We start from the raw sequence: 6,320 nt of genomic DNA on the forward strand, positions 1-6,320 counted from the left end.
GTTTGGTTCGAATTCTTAAATTTCAGTGCTGCCTCTTAAGGGCTCTGTGAGTCCAGATGTATCCAGGGTAAACACTGTGGGGTGCCCAGAAACAAAAATAGGTCTGGCAAAGAGAGTTTCCTCCAGTAATTCTATGAGTGTTTTTAGCCACAGTGATTTTTGTTGCTTGTTTGTTTGTTTTTCCCCCAGAGCGGTTATGGAACTGGTATATTTCTATGATACAAAATCAGCAAAGCTGATATGCAGTAAGAACTAAAGGGCCTTAAATATGCAAAACCACAGAGAACTGTCAAAGAAAAGTAGTTTAAAGAGAAGGGAGAAACAATTGAGTTTCAGATGAAGTTTAAGGCCATTATTCAGAGCTTTATGTAGCCCAGATCTTTTTTTTTCTTCACAGCAAATACCAACACACTTTTATAAGAGTATAGAAAAATCTCTTTAGTATGTTCATCGACAACAAGAATCTTTACAGCTTTGCAAAACTTACAGATGGTAAACCCCTGTGGGGGTTTACAGATGGTTTTTCACTACAGTTCATTACAAGAGGCCTACAGACCAAAGGTGGAATTGTTTCTGCTCCTGCCATCCTAAAGTAACCTTTCTGTCCTTCTGTTGCACCTTCAGATGACGACCAAGGAAATGAATATTGAGGAAGCAAGGGCTTTTTCCAGCCTCAGTGACCCTCAAAAGATGCACTCCTGGGCCTGGCAAGGGTATGACCTGAATCTAGAGAAAAAAAAAAAATCTCTGTAAATGAGTCAAGAACTAGGGTTGCTTGAAAAAAGAACAACTAGGATGGTGCTGTTCATGTAGGTGCCACGTACCCACCTGTAAAATGAGCACAGGAAGATAATATGTACTCTGCAACAGGGCAGAAAGCACAGCAGTGAGAATGATGCCATGCATGAAGCCAAATCACCTTAGGGATGCAGGGAAGCGTTAGAACAACTTCCAGAGCTTTGATAGAGGAGATCCAAGGAATAGTTATCACCTGGATCAAGCTAATGTTCTCTCTAGCATTGTCTGGATTAATACTACTGAGAACTGTCGCTAACCTGCCAGATTAAAGTGTGTTCTGGGAAGTAAAAATCAACCTACTATTTCCCTCATAGCTACTGAAAAAATTAAATGCGTGGATGCTTTGAAGTTTTGATTCGGTGAAAAAAAAGAATGTTATAATGTGCTGGTTTTAGAAATTAGCTTTGGAACCAGTGATTTCTTTAAATTAAATGAAAGGAATATCAGGCATGTTAACAATGCATTTGATTGTAATACTTTCAATGATAATAATACCTTTTAAAATACTTTCTGGTTTAAAAGGGCCAATCTCTGTGAAGTTGGCTGTTGTGATGTGCTTGAAAGCTTAATTGCAGAGTGGGCTTTGAAAGTTTTTTGCATCTATTATTAAATGACAATGTGGAGTTTGGACCCAATAAAAGGAGGAAGGATGTTTGGGAAAAGGCAAGTGTCATCAGGAGAGAATAACAGTCCCAGGACAAACTTTAAGAGTAAAGAGACATCAAAACTGATGACTTGAGATCAATGAAGTGCAGCAAGAAAGTGAAAATTGCCAAGAATCAAGGTGAAATAGATGTTGCAAAAGATGTTAATAGAAATAGTAAAAAATCCAAGCAAATAACAAACCAGCCAAACAAAACCCAGCAAAAACAATATGAAAGAATTCTGGCATCAGGAAGATGAAGAAGTGAGGCTGTCACGTGGTGAAGGTAGAATGGAAATAAATACAGCCAGTTTGTCACCTAAATGAAACTAATATTTTGCTTCTGTTTTCAGCAGCACCAATGAGGTACACAAAAAAGAATAAAGCAGGGTGACTAGTGGGAATGGGAGCAGAAGACTAATTTCTCAGATGAAAGCAAACTAGAAGTTGCTCAGCTTATTTCCAAGAAATGTTGGGAAGAGTGGTGTCTGAGATAGGTGAAGAAATTGCACACAGTCTCTGAACATTCCATCTCAAGGCAAAGGCAAAACAAAACTCCTCTGATAGTGATGAGAGCTGGGGCAGCCAAGTAATCATTTTCTTCAGAGAAGTTTGTGTGGCTTGCAGAGATTCTTTCTGAGCAATATTCTAATAGTCTTCATGTCCAAACTGTGAAATGGCAAAATTGTATAAATCAGTTCACTGGTTGGTGTTAAAACGTGTTGAGACTGAAAGGATTGGGTTTATTTTAAGTAAAATAAAACATGCACCCACCAATGTGTTTCAGTAAGTGGAAAAAATAAGTGAGGAAAAGGGAAAGAGGCTGGAAATGAAAGAATCCTGTCCAGGTCCTTGTTTGCTTTTTTGTTGTTTTGTTTTGTTGTTTTTGTAAGTTGGGGGTTGGTTTGTTTGTTGATGGTTTTTGTTTTGTTTTGTTTTTTTTTTCCCCAGACGGTGAAGAAGCCTTTTAATTAAAAAATATTGGACAACACCAGTGTGAGCCTCCAGTGAGAGAAAACTGATTTGGATTGCAAATAACGTGGGATATTCTGTTGCTCTGTGCAGCACATGGAGAGGAGTGAGGCAGAGCATGTTTGTGTTCTGGCTCTTTAAAGTCACTGAGCCTCTGCTGTATAGATTTTCTGCAGATCAACCGTGATTTCTGAAATAGCAAAGCTATCAACAACTCAGCTGCAGAAAACATTCTGTCCAGACTTCTCCCATTTAGCACCCAAATGTTTCTTGGCAGTTAAAGAAAAAAAAATGAAACAAAAAACAACCCCTCAGAGGCAGAAGACACGTCTCTCATTGTATCAGCAAGCCCACATTGTGTCTCTGATATTCTGAATAAGCAGCTTCCTTTTGTGTGGGTTTGCTAACACATGGTATAAAACAGTTGCAAGAAATAATATATCCATGCTATTATTCCAGAAATGTGAGTGTCGAAAAGATGATTCTGTCTTTCATGGCTTAGAGAAGTTCTCACCTTCTGAAAATTTCTGGAGAAGCACAAAGATAATTTTTTTTCCCTTCCATACTGCATGAATAACATGTGAGGGAAAAAGATCTCAGTTTAGCCAGAGGCACAGCAGCTGCCACAGGTGACTGCATGGTCCAGAGTGATAATATGGGTGATGAGAACTTTATTGTACAGCTAAGATATTCCATAATTTACATAGGTTCAGATAAAAGTAGGTAGAACAGCCTTCAGCTTGTGGAGGTATTAGCTTTAACACCTTGGCCAAACTGAGCCCAGACTGCACCCTTTCTTAATAATACATATCAACATTTTCTTCTGAAGTTACATACTATCACACATACATAAATATTTGAGATTAAATATGAAAGTTGTCATTTTTGGGGGGAAGGCCTATCATTATTGTGGTTGAAATATTCCAGTTCCACCGAGCAGAGACAGGAATTTTCAAAGCCAGAACTTGCTTGTATGACAAGGAAAGCCATAAAACAATTCTTCTTGCTGACTGCTGTGAACTGTAAGTTTGCACTTACCCAGCCTTTTCCCTAACCAGACTGCTCTCACATTTCTGCAAGCTCATGCTGGTTGCAAACCAAGTAGCAGGTGTATTATTTGTCTCTTCTTACCAGTAGGTAAAGGAGGGGCACTGATGGGTTCAATCCTACACAAAGCAAGTCTGGGGAAAAAAAAAAAAAAAACGAGATCACATTGGGAGGCTTTTTTTCCTGTTCTTAATATTTTTATTTACAAGAAGCTGCAGCACAGATATAAAGCTTCAAATGCCCCAGCAGGAACACAAATAAGGACTGTCATAGGTGATTTTCTGCCCACACTTTGGCTCAGATCCTCGCTGGGCAGCAAGAGGAACCCTTATCTTAAGTTTACAGGAAGGGCAGAATCTGTGCAGGGTCTCAAGCTGGTCATGGATGTCTTCAAGAGGATGAGGGAGAACAGGGAGACAGAGCAGTTCTCTCAGAAAGAGGAGAGAGGTGGTTAATTCTGGATCATCCTAAGGCAGGAGGGGAGAGGGGCAGAGCTGTGAAGAGCCCTGGGATCTGTGGGTCACTCCGGTGAGCAGCTGGGCACAGCACAGGGTGTCCAGGGTGGGGAGATCTCCCACTTTGTTCTGCTACTGAATAAGTTATATTTCTCTCGAAAGGAATCTATGCAGCAGTCGGGGAAAACGTTGGAAAATTCTTTTAACTTTAGCACAATAGTGTTTGATTCCTATATCTGTGGTTAATGCTTAGTGTTGTACCTTATAATGCTTGGTACAATTGCCAGAGATTAATGTGGCTTTGTGTTAACTCCCTACATCTGTGACTCATAAGCCTTGTGCAAGTTAGTGCTTCCTTATTTACCTGTGTCACTGATTAATATGTACTAGCCTAGCAGATGTCTTAGTTTTGACAACAGAGTGCAGGAGAGCAAAGAATGATAAGAGAAGTGCATCACGACCTGACCACATATTTGAGATATTCTCAAGGAGAAGAGATTCATTAGAAGATCTAGAGCCACAGTCATAAAAGTCTAAAAAAAAAAAAAAATCAGCATAAATGCATGTATTCAGGAGATGTAATGAATATGTAATAGAAATGCAGTGAATATGTATTAGTTTCATGAATATAACCTGGTCTGTTAGGATTCTGGGTGTGCATGTTATGTGAGAGACCCCCACGCACCCAGCATGATGGATAAAGCAATGCTGGCTTTCTAGCTTAACAAACTGGTTGGAGAGTTTATTTCCTGGTTTTTGGTGACAGTTTCAATCACTTCTGAGCTCTGCTAAATGCCTTCATCCTGCTCCAGCTATGCCATGACCCTGATTTAGCGTGGTAAAGGCACTTTCGTGCCTTGCATTAAAATATGGGAAGATGCCCAGCAAGATGGTAGTTGTCTCTCTAACGGCTCTGCATCTCAACTTCCTGAAGAACAGGGAAGAGCCACTGAATCTGGCATTACTTTGGACCTATTAAGGGGAGGAAAACAACTGATAATCCCATAAATGGTGTTCATGTCGTATATAATGTGGAGATATTGGGATACTGGAGCTGACATTAAGCATTAGGAAGAATCAGCTCAAAACAGACTAAGCACTGAACATAAGAAGGGACTCTGCAGGAAGTGCTTGCTTTGAAACGAAGTTTTCAGAGGGGTTTGAGAGGTCACAGCCTGATGCTTCAGACATCTTGGCAGAATTGTGGCTTCTTGCCTTTTTTTTTTTTGCTGCCATCGCCAGATGAAGGCAGGAATGGGAAATGCTGAGGAGAAAAGGATCACTTACCTCATGGCTGTGACAGTTCCCAAACACAGCGGTCTATTGCTGAGGTCAGGGAGGAGGATAGGGGATGTGGGACACCCATTCCAATAAAGCAGCAGAAGGAAGAAAAAGAGAAGACCTGGGAGATTAGAGAGATGGACTTGGAAAGCTGCCAACCTTTAAACCCTTTCCACCTATTCATCTACTGCAGTTACAGATAAAGTGCAAATAAAAAAAAATCAGCTGGTAAGTGGAAGCTTTTAGGAGAAAATAAAACTACAGGAGACAGGACTAGCTGGTGAATAGATCATGTCTCAGAGTTATGAACCTTTTTATTTGTTTGCCTTTACACTTTCAGGTGCAGTAAACTAGAATTTTGCTTGCTTAATCCTTCATGAATATTAGCAAAGTCTGCTGTGCTTTGTCTGTGCTTCCACATTTGTGGATTCTTAGAGGTGCCACCAGGGTGAATGGCCCCCATTCAACATCCCGTAATCTTGTTGTTGCCTTCCTCGTGTGGGATCTGCTGTTGAGGAATCATCCCAGCTGTGGTTTTATCTGAGCACAGCCTTTCTGATCTTGGCATAAACACCTTCACTAGTGTATCATAGCTGTCAGTCTGTCCTTGGGTACTGGCAGAGGCTGCTCTTTTAACCCTTGTTTTGCTGGTTTTTTTCCTGGTAATTTCAAAGCCACAGTTCCATTCATGCCACATTCTGACCAGACTTATTTCTGTTACAAATCTCCACAAAGGAATAACTTCTGCTTCTTGGCAGATGTGCTACATATGGCTTTCCTACCACCTTCCAGCAGAAGTTTTAAGTCCCTGGGCATTTTTTTGCTTGCTTTTTTTGTTTGTTTGCTTTGTTTTGTTGGTTCACTGGTTGATTTTTTTTCACCAGGTCAAGGGGAATCAGCTCAGTTTTAACCAGTGGCTGCAGTGGCTCTGTAAGTCAAGCTCTCTGAGTTAGCCCACACAGCCTTTCTGCAGACATTGTGAGGTGAGTTTGCTCGTGCTCTGAGCTCTAGTGATGAGCCTGAGGTCAAGCTCAGTCCCTCAGTCAGGCTTATTGTCTTGGACACAGCACTTCACAATGCTGATGAAGGCTCTGCAGCGTCTTGTGCTTGTTTGTTTGCCTTTG

The sequence above is a fragment of the Empidonax traillii genome, unplaced genomic scaffold (genome assembly GCF_003031625.1).
Source record: "Empidonax traillii isolate 1590-97213 ecotype Southwest subspecies unplaced genomic scaffold, ASM303162v1 scaffold1:size7828297, whole genome shotgun sequence".
NCBI lineage: Eukaryota > Metazoa > Chordata > Aves > Passeriformes > Tyrannidae > Empidonax > Empidonax traillii.